Below are 26,135 nucleotides of genomic sequence, written 5' to 3' on the forward strand. Positions count from 1 at the left end.
TCAGATGTGCTTTAAAAGTAATTTCCCTATTTACAAAACTAAACAAAGATCAGTAAAAGTATTTATTTCAAGTTTCTTAGATTGCTTGGTTAATAGCAATTGGCTTCAGAATATCACAGAATTGTTAATGGTGCTGCATTGTTATTGAATTGTGTCTTGAACACTCTTCTTGTGAGGTTAGAGGTTGAGATCAAGATTGTAGTTCTCTTATAATCTTCCACGCAGATTACAGTTCATTTCATTTGGGAAACCAGGCTTGCATGGATAGGAGTGTTTGACAGTGGTGCCTCTTGAATATTTGGTCAAATATTGGGCCTCTCCTATACATTCTTCTATACACCTCACATATAAGAGTTCCACCTTTCTTTGGGCAGGTCTACTCAGATATGTCTCATTGTCAAAATATTACTGTCTCCAAACTCTTAATCAGTTTTTGTCATGTAGGAAAAATAGTGTTGCTAATGGAGGGGAAATACTGTCTTGCTGAAAATCCATTTTGCTCTCCCTAGCTGTCAAGTACTATAATCTGACTTTCTCCCTGATGCAAGTGGAGATCTCACTGCCAGTGTCACTGCTGTGCAATCTGATAGGGATCTATTTTAAGTGTTTTGTAGTCCGGTTAAATTCTTTGCATCTAAAGAAAGAATAAATGGAATTCTGCTGGAGAGTAATTTTTTTTTTTGTAATTTTCTTTATACAAGGTGGAATATCTTCAATTTCTTTTTGTGCATAGACACGTAAATCCTTCATTTGCCAATAACATTTCCTGCAAAATATGCAGCTTACAAATATAAGCTCCGTTATCATTCAAGACTCTACTATCAGTACAAGGAAAACCTACACAGCCTTTAAATAAGCCTTCTACAGGGATTCTAAGTCCTCCCTGTCCCTGTGGCCTTAAGCTTCTTTTTCCTCCAGTCTTGATTTTGGAACACAGTAAGGGAAGTTGCGTATTACTACTCAGAAAACTATATTGCATTTATCTGTGAAAAAAATCTGTTGGGTTTTAGATGGTTCTGGTTGAACATTTGGGCCATGAAATTATAAAGAGGAAATTATACGGATGTCTTACTGGTACCTGTCAGAGTAATTTTACAGCATAAACTTCTGACACCTCCACTGGCTAATATCTAAATGGGTGTGTGTCTACAAAGACATAAAATGAGGAATTTATTTTTTTTACTAGGCACCAAAAATATGCATTTTGCTACCTCTTTTTCTTTAGAAATATGCAGCAATTCCAAATGGCACGTAACTCCAGCCATTGCCAATAGAAGTCCCTAATTCATTGGCTGAAACTTCTGCAAATTTAGCCTTTAATTTGGAGGTGTGTCAGTACTTCACATTCTGAACTGCATACATTTGTAGCAGGATAAATTAGCCAATGCCAGAGTAAAGGTAAATTTAGTACTTACTGTAACTGAGTCGGAATTCCAGTTTTACTGAATCATATCATGATCTACAGACAGCAAACCCACATACGCTTTACTGGAAATTTTAATTTACAGCCCTGTAATATAGCACTGCTACAGTCAGCAGCAGGCCGTAACATTTGCAGCAAATTTGGAAGGCCTAAGAAAGGGCATTTCCTGGGCTCACTCTGCTGGTAAGTTTCCTAACCTGCCTGCAGCTTTGTTTTCGTTTGGTTTAGTTGTGACAGAAAACTTGTTAGTGGACTTTGTGTCTATGGGTAGTTTATTTTCCTTTTGTCTGTCTTTGGGTGCTGTAACCATATTTTTACACAGAGAGAAGCAACAAAGGGTGGATCTGTGAAGAATTATATATTTATAATCCTAATTTTAACCACACAGTTCAGAAAAAGTCCTGATAACACTTAAATTAGACTGTTAGGATTTCACTTGCACTATGAATAAATACTTGGCTACTTCCATAAATATATACAAATATATATGGCCCTCTTCCATTCTGTTTAAACTTTACACAATAGTTGCAGCAAACACAGAAAGTTGACCAGGCATGTTACTTTCCATTCTGTTATTTTATTTACAAAACCGTGTTTGTAATTTTTCAGCAAAAGAGATTCTAATTGAGATAATAAGGACATTTTTGTTCAAAGCACTTTGAAGAAAACAAAAGTGATAGAAAAAATATCTCAAATATATGACTTTAAGTGATGTTTTATTCTGGAGTGGTTCAAAGATCAACTGCTGTGAAATGGCACTACATTACATCTTTGTCTGAGTCTTTATGAAAATTACTCAAAGTAAATCTCTTCATCTCAAAACTTCACCCACAGCTGGAAGCCAAATCAGGTTGAAGGACAGTTTGTCTCAAGTTACACATTATTGTGATCTTATTACCAAAATCACCTTTATTATTTTAATCTACATAACATTTTCTGCTCTATTTCAAGCAAGTTATTATTTATGAATGTGGTATGCACAATTTTATATAATTTATTGAGCTATTCTTTTGCTTCTTTTCTTAATGGGGAGCCCATGTGTTTGAACAAACAAGAAAAAAAAATCTTTAGTGAAATATACTGAGATTTTTCTCAGGTTGCAAAAGTTAGACCTGCACATCTCCACACAGAGTAAGTGTTTAGCTCTGACCTTACACTAGTTGTAAATTTCCTAACACTGCCAAGGATTAGAAAAATGTCTCCATAAATAAATAAATAAATAAATATTTTAAAAAATAAAAGCTGGAAACAAAGCAATTCTTCAATTATTCAAGGAATCCTCCTGCCTCATAGGCAGAAAAAAAGGATCAACCATATATAATGGACCACTGATTCCTCACAATTGCAAAAAAATTTAATCATATAATGTCTGTACAAAGGTTTCTCTTTCACTAACACATAGTGTTAAGAACATCTTTTTAAACACCTATTCTTCTCCTCTGCCCTCCTCCCTTCTCTATGAAAAGTTAACTTTGAAACAAGAAATTGTGAAAGGAGCTGTCTATTCTAAAGGAAAGAGCTAGAAAACTCTTTCATTATTTACTGAAGACTCAAAGGTGATGATACTTTCATCACAAGGCGCACATTTTCAAAGATTCTCCAATCCTACACAAGAAGAACTGAGAACTCTGTACTTTGATATCAAGCAGCAATATCTTTCCTAACAGCATTTGGATCTTCAGTGTCTATATGAACTAGAGGGTAATAATTACCATAGTCCAGCAATTCCTAAGTGCTGCTTTAAAAAACTTTTGCCTAAAAAGTTTGATACAAAACTATTTACATTTAAATATCTGCAAAGAAAACCATTTTTTACATATTACATGCATTAGGATTTTCAGGAAGGTCTCACAAAACTCGATGGTCTTTAGAGTTTTATGCATTATCTTAATATAAATATATCTATGCTTATGAGTTTGCTTTCTTTTTACCAAAAAGTATTTGGTACTATGCAAATATTTTGTGGGTGGAAAATTACTAAACTAAGAGCTATGGAAAAATAGGTTAGAACAAATTTCAGAATAAGATAGTTCTCTTCGTCAGCAACTTTGGGAGGTCAGTGAGGGTAGATATTTATAATTTAGATCTGTTCCAGCTATTTATGGTATTTCATGCTCCTTAAACCATCTGACAGGTTCTTGTCTGGTGTTACCTCTGAGAAACATTCTGAGAAGCAGCAGCTTCTTCTGTACATTACACAACATCTGGTACCTGAACTGCAGCCTCAAGCGGATTGAAGCTAACTTGAATGGAGGGTTCCAGCTGAGATGTTCCTAACCTCTCTGAAACAGTGCGTGTGTGGAGGTGTGGGGGTAGAAGTAGAATCTTCTTTAATGAAGTGTGTATTAGCATTTTGCTGATGCTGAGAGAAGGAAGCTGCAGTGGACATGCAAAATGCCTGTCCACTGCATCTTCTTTGGAGATGCCAGAACTGCTGTGAGGAACTTAACTGCTAGTCTATTTAAAAATCCACTCAACTTGTGACAGAGGAAATCAAGGGCGTACAGTGCAAAATTTAGATGATATTCAAGAAGACTTCTAGAAGCGTGAAATTATATTGGGTTTTGAAAGCTTTGCTTAGGCACATTTGCTCAAAAACCACAGATACATGTTATTCAGATGTTCTGCTTTATATGCTTGTTATGGGCCTCACTTTAACATTTTCTTTTAAAATATAACCTCTTACAGACATAATTTAAATGCTTATTGGTCTAGAACAGTAGGATTTAATCTCTGGACATCAGCTTTATAACAGCAAATAAATATTTATAATGAAAATAATGAAGTTTCATCCATCAGACAAATGAGTGCACTGGAAGAAGATTTGTTTTAAAATCACAGACAAGGATAAGCTCTCTAACAAAAAATGCACCAAATATCTCCTCCTTTCAGACTGCTTCTAAAATATTTCTAAACTTAAGTACGCTGTAAAATTTTATTTACAGCAAATGCAGCTTAAAACCTGTTTTCAACATGTATCTCACTGCACGAAACTAAGTTGTCCACAAATTTCAGAAAGCAGAGGAAGTGTAGAGAAGTGTCAGCATGACAGAGGTTTTTCTCCAAAAAAAGTGTTGCTATGTGAAGCCTGTGTTTATTTATGAAATTTACAAAAGCAGAAGGGCAATAAAAATGAAAAGGTTTTTTAGAAAATGTTGAAAAATATAGAGTCATATCACATTTCATAACTAGATTTTCTTTTCTTTCCTCTTTCTCAAACAGTACAATCAAGATTAAAAGCTAGAAAGAATAGGTCGAAGAAAGAAATGAAGAAAATTAAATAAACATGAACATCTCATACACACTTTACCAAATACTAGTGTAGTTCTGCCATTTATTAAGTCAGGTCTTACAAAGTACTCAATTATCTATCTTGCATTTTATTCCATAATGAAGATGTTTTCTTTTTTTGGCTTAATATGTTTAATAAAACAAGAAAAGCATGGACATTATATAATTCAATGTAGCCTCTTTTATAGGCTTAAATATGGCAACATAAAGAAAAACTGACTTCTGTTAATCCTCCTAAAGAAATTTAATTTTTGCTTCACTTCAGAACATGAACAATAAAATTTTTACTATACTACATATTCAACAAAATTTAATAAACTCAAAATATCCTGTATACTGCCAAATTGAAAACTAGGTAGCTATGCTAGACTAAAAGTGTTGTGATACAAGAAGGTCAGCAAACTATTGCTGAATTCTAAGTTTTAAACCAAACTTTCATGTGTGATAATGTTAACAATGACAATGCTAACTAATCAATCACTGCAGGGCAGCTTCTGTGAAGTTCATATTTTTGTAATTGATGGAGCCAAAGCTGTTACCTAGACTATTTGTGTTTAGTAATTTGACTGCTTGATGGCTTAGATATCAGAATAAAGTTTATCTCTATTTAATATTGAAGGGGGGAAAATATCTCAATATGTTCATGTACTAAATGCGTCTAAATAAATTTATGATGTCATACTAAAATGATCAGATTTATGGGCAAGGTTTTGCCTATCATTTAACATTCTTGAAAAATCATTGACTGTACTGAGATGTCACAGTTTGTCAAATTACAAAAAAAAAAAAAAAAAGTATATATGTCAGGTTAAAACCAGTGATGTAATGGGCACATTTGACCTCAGTTTGTAGGAAAAATCAATATACTAGTAATTCTTTAAACCCAATCCCAGATCTGGAGCAGAGGCAAGGCCTAAAACACATTAGACTCAGTCAGAATCTAAAATAAATCCCTTATAAAATATAATTTCACATTATTAGTCTTCCACAATTTGTTAATCTCTACATTCTGTTACATTGATATAAATTAGCAGAGTTCTGAGGAATATTCAGCAGGAAAAGCTAATAAAAAACAAAGTCTAGTGTGATAAATGATCTCCCCTGAAGAGAGCAAATGAAAACTGTTAGAGAGTTGGAATTGTCACTTACCTTATCGTTTGATACACTGTTCTGTATGACCCCAGTTCATTCTCTGATCCAGCTGTTGTATTCCCTTCCTTAAACCCAGCTGGTTGTATTCCCTGTTCCAGTTTGTTCCCTGTTACTTTCCCCTTCCGCCCTCTCCCCTACCTTATTTCCAGCCTAGCTGCTGCTGCTCCCCGCCTGTCCTTCAATTGGAAGACCACACCCAACATGTAAATCCACAAGACTCCCGAAACACCACTCTTCAGCAGAAGTTCCCGTGAAGAGAAAAAGCCCCTGGAACAGTGAGCCAATACAAGATTCGGGAACCTTCAGGACACCATCCAGCCAGCCATGCCACCAACTGCCAAAGATTGCCTTCGTCCTCTGGTCATCAGCTCACCATCTTCTGAGAAGTGACCTTACAGAGAAACACCCCTAGACAATATAAGTTGAGGGGAGCTCCTGAGCATGCCTGTGAGGTTGGACCTCCTGGTGCTGCTGCTTGGCAGGATCAATATGGCACTTCTGTTCTGGTGTTGGGACTGGCTAAGCAGCAGCAGCAGCAGCAGCATAGGCCATCCCTTGAGTCCCCTCTGCTTTTAATAAGGAGCTGCTTAAACAAAGACTTCAGCCCTGGTTTTTTCTAGCATTAGGGTTAATTTCTCCTAAATCTCCATGAGTTAAATTTCATAATTTGAACCACCATTTTTTCATTTCTAGGAATTATCCCTACTTCAAGCTGAATTTGCAAATCTCTCCCCAGTAAGTTTTTCTCTAGGTGAGGTATTATTAGGTCCACCACACACTGCCGAAAATTTCCTTTTATTACAACTTTTTCAATTATAGATGCTTTGAATGGTTTTCCTTCTGCTCCTATCACCTCACAAGTTTTATTATTTAGGTTAACTCCCATTGGAAGCTCCTTTAAGCTAGATTGGTCAGCTCCCATATCAACCAAGAATTCAAGCTCTAAATTTTGGGGATCGACATTAAAATTTACCAAGGACTCTTCTTGATGACTCATAGGGTTCCCTAATGGGTAGAGCCCCTAATCGTCTTCACCCCTAAGGATCTTCTCTAAGACTTCTTGCTCTTTGGCAATGGCCTCATCTAATGGAAGCTTTTTAAAATTTCTCTTTATGTGACTAGTTTTACCACAATAACACTTTTTTTTGTAATTAGGCACCCTGAATTTTTCAAGGTTATATTCATTCCCATTAGCCTTTGGATTACCACTAGACCCTCCTAATGAGGGCTTTGGTTTTTCTTCATTTGGCTTTGAGGGCCTCTTAGGCTGGTTCTTTCCTGCCTCTGCACATTCTTTGGCTTCAGCTACCATAATTCTAGCCTTGGTTTTATCTTTTTCTTCTTCTCTTCTTAAGTATGCCCTGAGGGCCTCTTTGAGTAATGAATCTATTCCTTTTTCTTGCCAATCTTCTATCTTTTCAACTTTCTCCTAATACCTGGCCATGATTGGTAACAAAGTGCACTTTTAACAATACCTGGCCTTCGGGGCTATCAGGATCTGTATGTGAATAAAGTTGGAAATTTCTTCTTAATCAGTTGAGCCAGGTTGCTGGGGTTTCATCTTTTTCTTGTACACTGTCAAAGGCTAGCTTAGTGTTACTATTGTGGCGTACTGCCTCTTTTATTCCCCTAATTATCAGGGACCAATAATCATTCATGTTCTTTCTTCCTTCCTCCTGATTGGGGTCCCACCCATGATCTACTATTGGTAACTTATGGTCACCAGGTGGACCCTGTCAGTTTTCCCATATTCGTGAACCTGCAGACCAAACCATGTGAACTTCCTCTGGGCTGAATAATATTATGATGGAATTCATCTCTCCCCAGGTATAGGTGTTAGGACCTAAAAACTGGTCCACTTGATTTGCAATGCCTACAGGATCCTCCACTAGCTTCCCCATTTCCTTTTTAAACCCCTGAACTTCAGAAGCTGTCAATGGGGCATTTACAAATCCCACCCCACCAGTTACTCCTCCCATCAAAACTTCTCTGAGTGGAAATAACCTCTCCACTTTTGTGGCCCTAGACTGGGTGTTGCAGTAGGGCCCTTCCTGCTATCTTGTGCAGGAGAAGAGTTTTGTTGGCTACTGGAAAACTTACTACTATCTGGTAGACTTAATTCCCAAGTGGGAGGGGGTGAAGGAACAGCCATTGGTGGAGGGGCATGAACAAATACAGGAGGAGTCAGAGTCTGTGGGGATGTTAGGAGTGGAGGTAAGTTGGGAAGTGGAGGCATAGGTAAAAGGTTTTGGTTTGGGACAAGGGTACTGAGGGAAGGTGGTGATGAAAGAGAAATGTCAGATGGTTGGGGGGGAAGAGAAATTGAGGGCCCACTGGGGAATGGATGGGAAGGTGTGGACCCTAGAAGCGGGGGCTGAGAGCTTGGCAAAGAGACCAGGGGCATCTCTTGGTGGGCAGGCGGTGTAGGAGGAGGAAGATGCTCGAGGGGATTGACAGGCAGAGGAGGAAGATGCTTGAGGGGATAGACAGGCGGAGGAGGAGGAGGAAGATGCTCGAGGGGATCCCATTTACTCCTATGTTTTCCTTCCTCGTCTTCCTGTCCTCTTTGTTCCACCACTTTGCATATTTTTATTGGTTCTCCCCTTATGATATTTCCTTTCCAACAAGCTGCATACTCAAGTTTTCCACATTAGAACCCTCCCAAGTTCTTAAGTATTGATATAATCGGGAACAAATCCACAGATCTTGCGTTCCATACCACATCCACGTGCCTGGTAAATTTAGCTCAGGCCACACCTCTACACAATAATGGATCATCTTAATTTTATTTAAATTTATTTTAACCTCCAGAGTGTCCCACTGATTTAGCATCATTGCTAAGAGGCTATCAGGGGGAATGTTCTTCACCTTGTTCTTTTTCCTTCTGATTTCACCCCCTCTGCTAATACAGGCCCCCATGGTGGTTACCTAGTTGGGCCTAAAAGAAATTCTACGGTGCCTCTGCCCAAATGGAAAACTACTGACAGGCAGCACAACAACAACAACAATAACAACTTGGCACTCTCTAAATTATAATACAAATTCTTTTTACAGAAAGCTATATACGGTGCCCCTACTCAAAAGGAAAATGACTGACGGGCAATGAAACTGGTAAAGGAAAGAGCCAATCACTAGCGGGGTCCTCCCCCCTCCCTCTACTCTTTCCCTACCTACCACAAAAAACAGGGGCAGAGCCGGTCTTTATCAGGGCCCCGGTCGTCCCTCCCTCTACTCTTCCCTGTCTCAAAGGTGGGGTTGGGTTCGGTCCCAACAGGGCCCCGGTCGCCCCTCCCTACACCCCTTGCATGCGATACACCCCAGGACATGAATCTCTCTTACAAATGGGTCTCACAGTTACACGAGCCCCACACACTGATATCACAATTACGTATCTCACAGATGACATACCCGAAGATTTCACAATTACATGGATCCCTCTGACACACGAATCTCACATACACACGGCTCCTTCGACACAACTACCAAGTGGGTTTAAAGGCCACCACCACACCTTAGTGGGTTTAAAGGCTACCACTACATCCTATCCTAGTGAATTTAAAGGCCACCACTATACCCTAAAGGGTTTTAAAGGCTACCATCACACCCTAGGAGGCGCCTCTTCCACTCTCTAGGCCTCACCTGCTTTCTCTCGTTCCCGGCTGGCCCCCTCGTGGGAATCCGGAAACGCTGTACTAGGGAGTGCACACTCGCTTCAGGGGTCTGAGCTACCGGCCCCTGTCTCACTCACACCGCATTCACTCGCTTCCTATGCCCGCCGCCGGTCTCTTACCAGCTCTCCCGTCGTCCAGGTCCCACTCTGTCCTGGGTCCGCGATGGCCAGCTGGCCCAAAGGGCCTCCCCTGGGCAGCGCTGATCCTAATAAAGGTCCTCTTCTGGACGTGGCCTCTCCCAGATGAGCCCCCAAAACTGCTAAAATAACCAGGGCCAAAGCCATTATTTAAATAACTCCTTATTAAAAGTGGTGGGGACCTAAAGGATGGCCTATGCTGCTGCTGCTGCTTAGCCAGTCCCAACACCAGAAAGGAGATGCCACATTGATCCTGCCAAGCAGCAGCACCAGGGATTCCAGCCTCACAGGCATGCTCAGGAACTCACTGCAACTTATATTGTCTAGGGGTGTTTCTCTGTAAGGTCACTTCTCAGAAGATGGTGAGCTGATGACCAGAGGATGAAGGCAATCTTTGGCAGTTGGTGGCATGGCTGGCTGGATGGTGTCCTGAAGGTTCCCGAATCTTGTATTGGCTCACTGTTCCAGGGGCTTTTTCTCTTCACGGGAACTTCTGCTGAAGAGTGGTGTTTCGGGAGTCTTGTGGATTTACATGTTGGGTGTGGTCTTCCAATTGAAGGACAGGCGGGGAGCAGCAGCAGCTAGGCTGGAAATAAGGTAGGGGAGAGGGCGGAAGGGGAAAGTAACAGGGAACAAACTGGAACAGGGAATACAACCAGCTGGGTTTAAGGAAGGGAATACAACAGCTGGATCAGAGAATGAACTGGGGTCATACAGAACAGTGTATCAAACGATAAGGTAAGTGACAATTCCAACTCTCTAACAGTTCTTATTTGCAACCTTCAGGGGAGATCATTTATCATGCCTAGGCTCTGCCATTTTTCCAGTGTATAAGAAAGAGTCTGGGAGCTAGATGTGGCAGAATAAATCATTAAAAATGCCTGATAAAATCTTTCATTAGGGTGAATATGAATGAGGAGCTCATGAAGGTTTATTTGGCTGAGGAATGCTAATTGTTTAATTGTGAAATAAATAGAGGTAAAGCTGATAGTGGAACACAGTTGTGGTCTTTAAGAGCTAAGATTCCATTAATTCTGATTGTATTGAAATTCCCTTTCACCCTAAGCCACTTTTCATTTCAGTTTTTAATTTCTCTAATGTTCTTCTTGCAAGAGCGTCTGCAACCTCTTTGATTTCACTGTTGTGCCAACATTTAATTTTACTTTTAAATGCAGAAGAATATAGTTTTAGATCTTTGAATGACCATCTATCATGGTAAATTCTCAAAATTCATAGAACCATAGAATATTCTGAGTTGGAAGAGAAGCACAAGCATTGTCAAGGCCAAATCCTGGGCTTTACAGTTTTCTGTTTTTAAGCACATGATTCATCCTGTCTATGCCCTTGGCACAGCACAATGTGTTTTCCAGTCTTCTGTCTATCTAATATTAGCTAGTTATTGTTTGCCTTTGGACAATAATGGATTAGGTGGTGTACAAGAATTTCCACTTCAAAGCTAGATCTGCCAGTTTAGTAAGCATTTTGTAGGTTATAATATTGCAAAAGCAACAAGAGAGAATTTTATCCACGTTTGTATATTAACACTCTATTTTAAAAATCCCCCATCTTCTGCCATAGAAATTTATAATCAGAGAGGACTTATTCTTTTAAAAAAATAGAGTGAGCAAATATTCTTTCATGCAAGTAACTGTTTTAGCTCAGAGCTAAGCTGAGTCAGACATGGCTAAAGGAAGTTGCCTGTTAGGTGAGTACTCTTGAACATCTTGCCATGTTCTGGAAAAAAGTCTATTCACTGTGACAGGCAAAGTATTTTCCTTTTCCTATCTAGCCAAAGTGTCACTGTGAGAGATGGATCACCATTTTTTAAAAATAATTCAAGATCAAGGGGGTCCATCCCCCAGCAAAGAGATATCAGTTGCAAAGCAAGAAGCAAATGTATCTTAACCCATATTCTGGGAGTTGAGCAAAATGCTTCTTCATCCTCCTCCCTCCCCAGGTGCCTCTGCACAATAGGTCTGAGCTTTCGTATGTAGAAGACCAGCCTAAGGATGAATTGGATGACAGTCCAGTCACACCAGAGGCACAACCACAATCAATGACGTCAGTCCATGATATTACAGTTGCATACAAGAAGAAGAAAATGGGGCTTAGTTGTAGATCTCCTTCTAAAGGGAAGAGAGGGCCTGATATGCCCACAGGGCCCAACCCATAGGAAGGTCTGCTGCCTCCCTGTGTTAAGGACCTCACCAGGAGACTTCCAAGCCTAGTGTGGCCTATGGAATACTGCCTGTTTCTGATCTGCAGTGTAGGGGCAAGAAAGTGGAAACACATAGTCTGGGGGCAGCCAAAAGAATTTCAGAGCCTTTGGACATTTGGTATGGGAATCTTGGGCACAAGTTATTTTCTGCTGTATATTTCTAGTTGAAAGCAGCAGTATCAAAAGAAACAGATGGGCTGAGTCTATTAATATATGTCTTCACAGCTGGTGTCACCACCAAATTTTGGTGTTTTGACAATGATACGGCCTGTGCAGGGTTAGGCATGCTGGCATCAGACATCAGACATAATCACAATGAGAAAGGAATTAGTGAGATTAATTGGAAGAGCTTTAAACTAAATATGATAGGGGAGAGGAGCAATATCAAGCTTGTTCCTGGAAAACTGTGAGATAATATGGAAAAGTTATATGCAGAGGGTACTTATGATGTTTCTCTGCAGGTGACTCTGAGATGTACCAGCCACGCTGGAGCACAGCTGCAGTGTTACAGAGATGAGCCAATAAGAATACCAGAAACCAACAAGGAAAAAAAAATATTTATACAGTTTAAGCCTGTATTACATTCACCCCTAAAATGCATTGCAAGTGAAAATTTAATTGTTTTTTATGACAGCTTTTAAATAAGCATACAATTAACTACAGGTTAAACATTGTTACAAAGCTACTGGAAAACTGAATTTAGTACTCAGTGTACACATCCACTTCCTGTGTCATACAAAACTTCTGCCCATGACAGGTTTCTAACTACTGTTTCATTATCAAGCCCCAAAATAATCCTCAGGCACATTCTTTTCAGGGGTTTAGAGAACAGTCTCTTTTTATAAACAGGTGAAAGAGAGCTAGAGTCTTGTTTTTTCAAGTGCTTCATTTTCTTCTGCATGTTCCTGCAAGAAAGGTATTGATCAGAAGGTTTCATGCTGTAGGCCTGCAGATAACTATGGACCACACAGAAAAGTGGAAAAGTTGCATCTGTAGAACAAATGAGCATTCTGAGACATCAGAATTGCAGACACGGCTGCAAAAGCCTTTTGCAAATCACCTGTAGATGTATATCACCTCACCTGCTAAGAACTTGAGTCTTTAGTTCCTCAGATTGGTCTTGCCTATTTTGCCAAACATATTTAAATGACATAAGGAAGTAATGATAAAGCTCCCCTTCATAAATGTAGTGCGTACAACCAACTCTCAATGTTTGTATTCAGCAACTGTCCCTTCCTCTAGAGGGTCAATGTTTTATTTGTCTTAGTCTTAAGCAGAAGTAGTGTAGCAGGTGAAGAGAAGAACTTGTAACTTTAACACAGGAATAATAATAAGGGTCATAATGATAATTATTTAGTTATCAGCAGAAGTTACAAATATCTGGTTTGTAACAGCTGCTGTTTAAGGCAAAAACTGAATAATAACTTTATTATTAAATGAAAGTCATATTCTTGTTCATTAAAACAAATCACTCAAGAAATTTCTCCACTATGGTGCCAAGAAAAAAACAAAATCAACCAACAAAAAATTCTTTATATTTTGAATTACAAAAAATTACATGAGTCAGTTAAGAACATTGTAAATTTCATTATTTATTTTACTACCCAAGACACTCGAACCACCTATGTTTAAAAAGACATAGAAATCCATGATAAAAAGTTCTTTTTAAAACAATTCCCTTGATCGTAACTGTTTTTTCCTATTTTTCTTGAGCAATAAATCTTCTGTGAGAACATGAACCTGGTCTTCAGAGGAGGGTGCCTGGACACATTGTTGTAGAAAAAGGCAAGGAAAAGCTGAAGAAAAAAAATCAGAAGACAGTATAGATGAGCTGGAGAGTAAAATGGTTCATTTTTCTTTTTCTGAACTAAAGGCAGGGCTAGGTAGAGAGGATACAAGGAACACTGGTCAGTATTGAAATTAGAGGAGAAATTCATTGTGGAATGTAGCTGGAAATGTTACAAAAAGTCAAATTGATGGGCTTGATATACTGAAAGGAAATTCATGTAAAACTGTATCAGGCGTACTCCGCTGTGACCTCAAATCGTATTTGTATGATTCCTGCTGTGCAAGATGTCACCAGACTGCTTCCATACCCATGAAAAACACTTATTTCACTCTAATAAATGCTATTTTAATATTATTTTTGATATTCATTTGAATAATATCTTAGAACTCAGCTCTTCCCCTACCCCATATTTTTTTTCCTTTCTTGTCTGAAAAAATCCAACATGTGAAAAACAAAATCAAAATAAATACAAAAACAGTCAAAATAATCATAACTAAAATGCATGCAAAGACTAAAATATAGCTTCAACTTACATGTTGAAGTAATAGATTTAGTTCACTTCAGATAAGAATAAATAAATTCAAATAAATTCAAATAAATTCTAATTCCTGGGGGTTTTTTTCACAGAGAGGAAACCACTTCAAGTATTTTAAGAAATTACAAAAATATATTCATTACACTTGAGGTTGCCTCTGTCTATTGCAGTAGAGTCACTGGCTGCAAAATTGACAAGAGTTTTAGATCAGAATGTTATTTAAAACTAAGCTTTATCACTTGACTCTTAAGTATTTTAAGGTTATGGCAAGATATCTTAATATTGTTTAGCTCTATTTATCTTTCTTTATCACTGACAGTTTATACCAAAATATGTAGCCTATAAAAAGGTTATATTTTTCTCAGAGTTTAAGTTAGTATCTATAGCAAAATAATATCCTTTTTTTGAGTTTGGTAGGGTAGTGAAAAGTTGAAATTGACAGAAGATTAAAAGTTGCAATCCTTAATATTACAATGTATTACTTCTTCACACAGATCCCCAGATTTGTCATTCTCTGCATTCATTAACGGAATAGGCTTGATCAACCTCTCTTCTGCATTGTTATTTGAACTGCTGTGTTTTGTGATGTAACTTTTTAATGATCTCTGGTTGTTTTTATGGTTACAACAGTAATGAGATCCATGATATGATGACATTAGCAATTTATTTACAACCTAGGCTTTCAAGGTCAGTAGAGTGCTCAAAACAATGACATTTCAATCTGTTGATTTTTAGCAGCTTTGGAGTTTTGTAGACAGAAGTCAAAGAAGGTGACATACAACATTAACAACACAGAGAGGAACAGATTTTCATGAAATGGATTCATGTAACAGGAAAATGTTTGAAGACTTTCTGACAGGTCTGGAAAACGTCAAAGCTGGTCTTGGGCACAGCAGAATATTCTTGGGAGAAAAAGATGCATTTCAGTTTTCTTGCTTTTGTACAAAACTATATTTGCTGTGACTTATGGAGTTTATCTGTGACAGCATTGCAGATTATACTTAGACTTTTTTTTTTTAAGTTGTTCCATTGATCTCTCAGTTAATCTAGAACTACTAAAATCTTTTGCAAAGAAAAATGCAGATTTGAATGGACTTGACTGATTTTTGACTTGTAAAGAGCCTCATACTGCTGGTGTTAACATAACTCGAAACTAATAGTATTTTCTCTAATTACTTCAGTAGACCAATAGACCTCTCTATTACTCCAAGACTTTGAGATATCTACTGATTTAGAAACATATAATTGACCTATGGATTGGCAACCAAACTGGACTTTTTGCTTTTTCTCTCCCTTAGACTATTTTGGATAATATATGTTGAGTACTAACCTTTCTGAATACATTTTAAACAGGTCTCTAAAATCACTGAAGTGTCTCACTTAAATACCTTAGTAGCCCCTGCGCAGCACTTAGCAATGTCTAAGAAAAAGATTTCAGTCTAATATATTGGGAAAGAAATACATGGCAGAGAGATTCTCATTCTATACCTTTTTTTCCATTCATTTTAGTAACTGAAAAACCATACTTTCATTAATCTGTGACAGTACTAAACAACGAGTCTGAGGAAAACATGTCAACTACTCTCATGACAATTAGGGCATATTTTTGGGACAAATCAGACACACTAATACTCTTTCAGATCTCAGCATGTTTGCATAGAAGGTGGGATTTTGAATTGGTTTTTGATGGATGAAGAAATAAATTTTCTTAGGGCAGATGTCAACAAGAGTTCCGTTTTCCAGGTAAAGCCCTCTGTAAGTCTGTGTAATGAATACTTTTTTCCTGTGGAAGTTTTAAAAATATATACATATATTTTATTTGTATTTTCTTCTCCCTATCTTCACAAAAACCTATATATATTATTTCAGTGTGTGTGGTGATCTTAAGTTTTCAGAATAATGTGGATTGAGGAAATCAAGGGAAAAAAAGTTTGTAAATAAAAAATTGGACTGATGAAAAATTGCAATCTTCCTGTGTGAATTTCCCTTAATCAGAATCATACGACACCATAAGTTAGAGAAAGCTGAGTTTCATCACTGAAGAAAAAACAGCACATAAATGTGCTCTCCTAAGCTTTGAAATCATCTTGTGATGCAAACTCTCTTATCAGAATTGAACAGTTCCACAAACTGATGTGAGTCCAGATATGATAATTCTTCAAATTATATCTGCCAGGAGAAAAACAAAACAAAACAAACAAACAAACAAACAAAAAACAAAGGCCTAATGAATGCTTATCACCTCTGCTTTGTCTCAAGCATCCAGAATTTCAGTAGTCTCCAACAGTTTCATAATAAGATATTGGGTAATCAGAAATTTTGTTAGTCCACTTTCCCTGCAAATTACATTAATCAAATTAAGCCATTTACTGGTTTTTGTGAAACTAACACATCAAATTTTATGAAGAAATATTCCAAGAGCAGTAGAGAGCATGTTGAGAGTCTTAGAAATTTTTAATTTCACGTCTAAATACATATCAGAACATATCACATTTGGAGGAGCAGTCTCAAGAATGCAAACTAAATACAAGAAGACACTAAGAGACACAGGAAACTTAGAAATTAAATGAGGAAATTGAAACATTCCAATGATACAGGACAAACAGTTGTTTATCAATAACCATCACCTTCAGAAGCCTGCTGGACATTAACTACTGAAGCTCATCTTCCAGAAGGGAGTTGCACAGGAAATTATGTTATAATACAGAAACTCACTGGAAGTGCTGCTGCTTTCAATTCAACATTCCAAGTATGAAAACTTCTCCAGTTGCCTTGAACATAATGCCTCTCTAATTTGCTGAACTTCATTGCAACTGTGAGGTAAAGAGTAAGGAATTAATAAGAGAGGGTATGAAAAAATAATTACAGAAAATTACAAGGAGATACAAAACCATCTTCTACCAACACATGCAAAAGTACAGCAGGCTTCCATACAAGAATGTATGGAAGCCTGCTGTACTTTTCATGGCCATAAGCATAGATATAAGTAAATCTGGCATTTAATTCTAAAGCTTGCCTGAAGAGACAACATACAGAGGTGCATTAATAATTATACATAATATGAAATATCTGGAAAAAAAATGTGTATTCTTCAATAAAGACAGGTTCTGTGTCATGAAAATTACACTTCTGATGGTAGAATGTAATCAAAATCTTATTCTCTATGCTAATCAGGTCAAATTTCCTAAAAACAATTCTGCCATTAAAATTTACGAATGCATTAATGTAATTCACAAACTAAAAATATCAGCTAGAAATCTTACACATCAACATAAGGATTATTAAATTACTCAAAAGAATGACAAAGCATTTCAAATTTTAGGCAGGAAGACTTTGCTAACTCAAACCCTGAGCTGACAGAGCAACTCTGTTGTTCTGTTTCAACAGGATTGAAATATTTCTTTTGTTGTAATATCCACTATTTCATCATACCCAAATGGATCCAAATGAGCATCATCAGACAATGATACTATTCATACATTTTTTTTACAGGATACTGAATGATTAATAAATATTCTTCATTGCTGTGTAAAAAGAAAGTGCTTATGTTCAAATTAAAGTTACGTTCAGGAAGAAGAAAGTTCACACATGGTTTTTTCTGCTTTCTGTGTTTTCTGAGGAAGAATGAAAACAGTGGTTATAGAGCAACTGAGAGGGATTGTGACTAATTATTGCATATAACCTTATGAATATTTTCTGTTCAGTTCCACTGAAAATATGGAAAAATAGGCAATATTTATGAGCTAGAAGGAATAACTAGAAAGTGAAGTGGCTTAATTAATAATAACAAAATTCAAAATATAAAAAGAAAATGTAAAGAAGCCAGAAAAATAATAATTGATAGAATAAAAATGCACTATCTAAAAGGCATTGAATCACAAAAGTACTAATATTCACAGTGGCAAGTTCAGTAAATATTCTCGTGATTTATCAAAGGATTTTTTCATTCATCCTCCCCTTCTTTTATATTTAGATACACCAGCATATCTCAGACATTATGCCTTCATTTGCCTCAGAGAAATTGCATTCTACATAAAAAAAGCTTTTCCTGGCATATTTCTACTTTGCTGATATGAATCTCCTTTGCAGCTCAACAAAAAAGACTTTAAATGATGTGTGTAGTAAATATTTTTCCCTGAAACTACATAATATACAATTCCAGTTAATATGGGATAAGAATATCCTAAGATGATACAAATAGGAAGGCAGCACAGGGAAATATAGAACATAAGGTCTTTTGGGAAATAAAAGGAGACAGAAAATTGAAAATCATCTTACAAGCAGGGCAGAATTACAGATTCAAATTATAAATGTTTACATGTATTTCTGACATAAACCCTTTCATTCCACTCTTAGAAATATTAACATACCAGAATGGGAAATAAGGTCTACAAGGCAGGAAACATATATAGACAACATAACTTCTTGGCAGGGGGTGTTTTATGGATATTTCTGGTCTATTATAGACTCTCACAAAACATTTGGGTTGCATTTTGAGCTGTAACCCATAATCACTTGTTTCAGCTCCAAAACCAATTAAATATTTCATCAGCCACAGGTTTCCCAAGCATTTTGTATTGGTGTAATCAATAAAGAGAATTTATTTGGATTATGAGTGTTTTACAGAAAGTCACTTTTACCAAGGGATTTCCTGATGGGGACTAAGTAGACAGAATTGAAATTTTATTTTTTCAACTTCATCAATATATCAGGAACTCCAAGAGAATAACTGCCAAAATCCTACTGTATCAGTTATTCCTGTTAATTGTTTAATATTATTGTGATGATATAAACTAACATTAGAACTACAAGGTGACTAGCAGTTATTTCATCTCCTACCTTAGATATTTCTTGCAGATATTTCATCTTCAGCTATATGGCAGATAGCTATTATTACCAGAACAGCAGATATTTCAAGTGTTAGTAATAGCAATAGCAACTCCTACTCTTCTGTCACTCTTCAGTGGTAGCCTAAATTCCAGACTTTGCCTGCAATCATTCTACAACTATAAGCAACATTTATTTTAATGCATTTAATAATCTTAATACTTTCTTTGAAAAAATAGTATATGTTGCATTTTTTCCCTCTCCTTCGTCTCCTTCTACCTGGAGGAGAAAGGCCAAAATAGAATTGTTCAAAATTTTTTTTCTGAGATACATCTTCCATTGCACATGTCCTTCCTATAATTTGCTTTCCGCTCACTACACTACCATCAGGCCCCAAAAATTCACATCCTATTCAATAACAGAAAGAAGAGAAAATAAGCAAGCTCAAAGATCAATAATTTTGTATGAAAATTAAAGAGATGAGTAGGAAAAATTATATGCCTCATATGTATATGAGAGTGAAAAAACAAGTGAACAAAATCTTTCCGTCAATCCACTTTCAAGCTGCCAACAGTTATCAGTCAGGATTATCTAAAATAAACTTGAAGGGAAAAAAGAATCAGACTGCATTGCTAAAGCACACTCTGCTAACACTAGATATTACATCTCCAGTCACTTTTTGTTATTGAGAAGATCCTGGAAAGGAGGAACAATGTGGGTACTCTCAAAATTACTTCAGCTTTCACTCTGGAAATAAAATTTTCTCCTACATCGCCCCTTCTGCACACTTGAACCCTGGGTGAGTGTGAGGCTTTCAGAATTGCAGTTGTTATTTTTTCAATATTTTGCAGAGCTAATGCAATTTTCCCTTGAAATCATATGTTAAAATCATAGGTGCATAAGAAACCTGTATTAAACATTTCAGAAAGCACCATACTTTTTAACAGCAATCTATTACTGTAGGCAGAAGTGAAAACCAATACTAAGATTCAGATCTGCATGGCAATTATGGTATCAAGCTATTTCAACAGTAGAAATTTACCGTATTTTTTCCCATAGAAGGAAAACTATAACAATTCTGCTATGCAAAAAAAAAAAAAAAAACCAAACCCAAAAAAAACCACCCCAAACCAAATCAAACATCCAAAACAAAAACAAAAACAAAAAAATACAAACAAAAAATACAAACAAAAACAAATACAACAAACAAACAAACAAATCCACCACAACAAAAACAACTAAATCTGAAAGGATCTCTCAGTATGAACAAGAAGAGGAAAACATCCTTAAGGTTCTTTGAGGGTTTTCTAAGTGTTCTGATAATTGAGCTGCATTCTCTTTTATGTCTGGACCTGAGGAGTACTGAGCAGGGGAGGATTCACTTGAGAGCAAAGGAGTGATTGATTCTCTTTAGTAGATTAACATCTCATAACATTTTATATTTCATTATGCTACATTTTGACCCTGAACCAGATTTGAAAGGAACCTGAAATGGATCCAAAATTTATTTCTTCTCTCTGATTCATATTTGTGGAATGAATGCAGAATGTGAGACAACACTTTGCTTATTAATAGTAAAGGGAAACATTCTAACTTAGGAGAAGGCTATGAAAAACTGTCTTGTTGATTATCATGATCCTGGAGAAACCTGTTCTGCTTATTTTGGCCTAGAATGAACATTGGGCAGATATGAAACCCAGATGAGAAAAAAAATTCTATTATCTTTTTTTTTTTTAACCTTTGCAAAAAAAAGCAAGGATTATTGTGCCTTCTTAGACTCCTGTTAATTGAAAACAGCAATGTTTAAAAATTTCTCTTCACATACTTGACAGCCTAGAATTTTAAGAATCTCGACAGGGTCACCATAAAATCATGTTCTAATACAGAAAAGGGCCAGTCAGAGAAATTTTTCTAGGACACCAGCTGAGCAATGAAGTATTGCCTAATATTTTCCCCAAAGATTTTCACTTCAGTCACTATAATTCATAACTCATTATTATTTATTTTTAGTTTTAAAAAAAGAAACAGAACCCCAAAAAACTCAATTAAAAAAAAAAACAAACTAAATCAGAACTGTAAGAAAAACAGTTCTATTTTGCTTTACTCTGACCCTTCCTGATTTGTCTGCAACATGAACATCTCTAAAATTCTGTCTTTTTCCTTTTACAAGCCAAAGGCATTTTACTTCTTTTTTTTTTTTTTTTTTTTTTTTTTTGAGGTCCATTGAGAACAAAAATTAATGGAAAGAGGTGAGCACACAAGCTTATCGTGTTACTGCTTTAATTCAGTTCCAGCATGAGATGTTTAAAATAATGTCACACTTGCCACAATGCCCTTTTCTTTAGTTCTAGCACAGAGCAATTTTTTACCAAAATAAAAACTGCATTGCTTTTACTTAAATATAAAGCCAAAAGTGTGGTCCATCTGGCAATCAGGCTTCCAAAGAATCAAAGTAATTTCTGGGGAGGTGCACCAATTATCTGAAAATTATTGCTAATGTATTGGAAATCATCTCAGAAATTATTTTTCTCCTGAAAAACAAAGCATAATCATCCAAATGGAAAGGAACCATCACTAATTCACAGACCATTAAAACTCTGTGAATGATAAAAAGTGAAGTAAATATGATCACAAGATGAGGAGTAGGTTAACCTAGATTTATTAGCTAGGTTAACTAGGTTAATAACTAGGTTATTAATTAGGTTAATAAATCTTTGGTGGGCATTCTTTAAAAGAAAGGCACATATTTAGAACACCATCTATTTTCAAATAACAAAATATCTTCTTGTTTTGGCATACCACAGCTCCATAACATGAATGTAAGTTGGATTCTCTGAATAGTTGTTAAGAGAAAATACATTTTCTGAAAGGATAAATATTTTAAATTAATATTAACGTGAATTTTTCCAAGTCCCTATGACATTTATAGCATAAGACTGCAGCATATTAGACAAACAACCTACTAGCACTTCAGAACAATTTAGGACAGTCACACTGGTAATGACATCCACCATCATATTAGATACAGTTGGAAAAAAAACACGCAATGAAGGTCAGGAGTGAACAATGTCTGAGAAGAAAATACTTCCAATTGCTCAAAATATTCTGTGTTTGAGTCAACATTTTCATCTTCCTTTCAATTAGTCATCAATTTTCCTATTCTGACTTTATCTCTGTGTCATTGCTGCACCATTGTCCCACAGTAGCAGCACCTACTAACAGGCAGAGCTGACTTTGAATGCAAAGATAAAATGTTACTCCAAATTTTCTTACAGACTTCTTTGCTGTTGATAGTTTAACATCAGATAGAACACCTCATTTTCTTTCATGTCAAATGTGAACTACAGAATATCAAAAATGGGTATGCATTTCTCCAGAAGGTAAATGCTGAGAGTGTTAAAAAAATAAACTGTTTCACTAAACTCAGCCATTTCATGTATCATGTCCAGGCATCTTAAGAGTGAAAGACCCTTGAGACAGTTCAAAGTTTTGATCTTATTTTATGGAGATTAATTGATTAAAAATGCATGCCATGGATACATAATGAGTCAGATTATTATTTTTTGAAGGACAAATCAAACTTCTCCTTATAATATTCTCTTTCAATAGTGTTGGAATGTGAAAAACAGAGGCCTCACTGAGTCCCTCAAAGAGAGAACAGCATGCAGGCTTTTAATTAAAACCTTTAGAGAAAATACATTAAGCCACACAGACATGAAGTAGAAGTGTAAGCTTCAGTTTTAAGTAAATAAAAGAGCAAGCTTTGGTGGGAGTTCAGAAACAGCTCCAGACATAATGAAAACATAGTAAGAAATTGCTTACATTCTTCAGATAGAACAAATAGAACTATTTGTGTAAAAAGATAGAGCTGCACGTGCAGGTTACGTGTAATAATTAACATTACTTTTGTATTGTAGCACTAGAATCCTAATAGATTTAGAAGAAATGCTTCAGGTTCCTGTTTTTAGCTCATTGGGTAATTTGTAAATAAAAATCCATGTATTGGAGATCTCTCCCTCCTTCTCTCTCTCTCTCCTCACCACCGTCATCACTGCCCAGAAGATTCGAGCTCCTGCTGCAACTTCTGCCTTTTTTCATGACTCTGCACTGGAGAGCTGCTTCTGCTTCTGATCAGGAGTCTATACCAAAAACTTTTAGTGCAGACTTTAATGTTTGGGACTCTTAGTCTTTGAGAGTAATGTGTCTCTACAAATAAACAACTTTAAAGCAACCAACAACTGCTCTTGACTCTTTGAAAACCCATAGCAATCTCGACACAATAGAACCAACATTTCCATCTCATTACTGTTAAGTTAGACTTAAAATCCAACATATCTAGACAGTAGAAAGAAGAAGCATTTGTGACACTTGGAGCAATGGAAAGAATGAAATTTTCAAGGCAAAGCCTGGATTTGTTTCTTACCTCCAGAACAGCAGCAAAGCAGATTCTTCAGTTCATATGATTTACAGTATGTAGAGAGGAAAAGAAAAACTCATATGAATTATGGTTAAGAGCTAAAGGGGCTTAGTATATCATTTATTAGTACAGAGCAAGTAATTCACAGCAAATGCCCTGTGCTTGGTACATTTCAAATCTCCTGCATTACTGAACTAAACATTTCCTTGACAGCATTTTTTGATTTAAAGTTGTGTTGTGGATTTTTGTTGAACTGATCCTAAGCAGTTTCCCCAGCTTTCTACTTTAACGCTAGTAACATAAACTATTTAATTCCACGTGCCTCTTCTAAGTTGAAGAACACCTATGCTGTAAAAAGTTAGGAATTTTTCCATTTTTTTCCTTCTTGTTTTTCTTATTTTTTTAAATTTTATTTAATGTTCTTAAGAACCGGTAGGCATTTGTTCATTTACAAAGCGCTAGAGTGGAGCTGTGTATTTGGTAGGGAAAATGGTTGGAGAAGAACGGCCCTTCCCTGGAAGTGTTCAAGGTCCTGGATGTGGGCCCTGCGCAACCTGAGCTGGGACAGTGCGCTCCTGGCCGTGGCAGGGGAGCTGGAACTCGGTGATCGTAGGACATGGAGTGATAATTGTTACAGTGGTTAAAGGCTTACGCTCACCAGAAGGCCGGGGGGGAAGGCGCAGCCCCAGGCTGGAGGGTGGGAAATGGGCTGAGGGGCGAGAGGCGGCGGAGAGGAGAGTGACAGCTGAGAGAGAGACTGTGATTGGCTGGAGGAGCGAGAGGATGCCATATGAGCACGAAGCTGATTGGCTGGAGGAACGTGGAAATAGTGTATAAGAGGGAAGCTTATTGGATGGTAGACGGAATGGACAGCAGCACTGCAGCTGTGCCAGCCAAGCAAAACCATTATTTGATTCTATGAAATTCATGTTATTTTTTAATGCAAACGTGGTCAAATTCCGTTATATACTTGTAATCTGTGAATGCGTAAAAACTCAGTAGCAATTTTGTAACTGAATTGTAGAGTTCATTGAAAGTACAGCCAATAGCAGATAAACTATTCAGTATTTCATAAATATTGCAATAAAAATGGTTTAAGTTTTGTACGTCTTACATTTGCAAGCCCATTTTTAACTATTTTTAAGCCCTATTTATATAAGTGCCAGGAGAGTGACCTTGCCTTGCCTTCCTTTCCCGTCAGAGATGGATAAAGTGTGCATGAACACGCATGTATTTACTCATTTGCTATCTGAGGAACAGAAGGTTTTGTTCTGGCAGTTGCATGGGTCTAATACTCCATTCCTTTAATGTAGCCACAATTCAACAAGAAAGAAAACAATACTGAATACTTTAAAAGTGCCACCACAACCAACAAACCCCCTAATATTCAGGCAGCAGCTTCAGAAGATAATGGATGGCCTTACTTTTTATATTTTTAACCACACAGACAGGATTAATTATTTAGAGACCTTAAATGTATAATGCTTTCAAAGCGGGGAAATGGACCAGGTTTCTAATGATATTGACTTCCAAAGTGCTATATGGAGAGAAAAAGTATTAGATTATTAAGTATTCTGATCTTAATCTTTACATTACAGACTATCTGTGTATTGATTAGACCACTATGTTTTTTCCTTCTAGTGAAAGCCATTTAAAGGCATCACTAGCTGCTGTTCTAGAAAATGCATTATTGTGTCTTCTCTATCTTCCATATAATCAAATGTCCTAGGGTTTGTTGTGTCAAGGTTGGCATTTTGTCTGCTGCTTTTAAAGCATGATATGTAGTTCTAATTTTCATGAAAAATAGCCTCTTTGTTCCATTGTTAAAGGAAAACAAAGATATCTGTTTAAGTGCGGCTTTGTATTTTGCAAAGTAAGAGCTGCTGTTCCAACATTTCTCTGCACAAACTAAAAACTGGAAAGAGACTGAGTTCAAACAGTAACATATTCTCGAATAATAGAAACACAGAATATTCAGAGTTGGAAGGGACTCTGCAATCAAAGTCCAACTCCTGGCCCTGCAGGACACCCTGAGAGTCACACCATGTCCAGCACTTGAACTCTGTCAGATTTGGTGCTGTGACCACTTCCCTGGCATGCATGTCCCAGTATTCAACCACCCTCCGGGAAAAGAACTTTTCCTAATGTCCAGCCTGTTTCCAGTATGCGACACATTTTCAAGTCATTTCCAACACAATGATGGCAGTCTTCAAAAAATATGAGACGTCAAGATGTTCACTTACACTCTACATCGTCACACCAAAGAACATAAAATCAGGAGTTCTAATAAAATAAAATAAATTTTATTTATTACATGCTAGTAAGGTATTATTTATAAAAATAAAGGTACTTAATACTCTTTTTTATGATGTAGAAATAATTATACCCATTTATAACCATATTGTAACTTCTATACAACACTGTAATTTTTCTGTTTTCTCCCACACTTAAAAAAGTGTAGTTCATTCACTGAAAGCTGTTAATTCAGGTTAAAAACGAGAAACCATTTCTCAGTAAAGCACTGGAATAGACTTACTAGGGCCTCCACCATTTGAGATCTTTTAAGAACAGGCTGAGCCTCACCTGTCAGCAGTAATAAAAATGTAGTTATTTCTGCTCTGGACTTTGAGAAGAGCAATGATCTCCTTTTTTCTCTAGCCCCATCAAGCTATTCT

Source organism: Erithacus rubecula, assembly GCF_903797595.1.
Source record: "Erithacus rubecula genome assembly, contig: SUPER_Z_unloc_1, whole genome shotgun sequence".
In the NCBI taxonomy this organism is placed as follows: Eukaryota; Metazoa; Chordata; class Aves; order Passeriformes; family Muscicapidae; genus Erithacus; species Erithacus rubecula.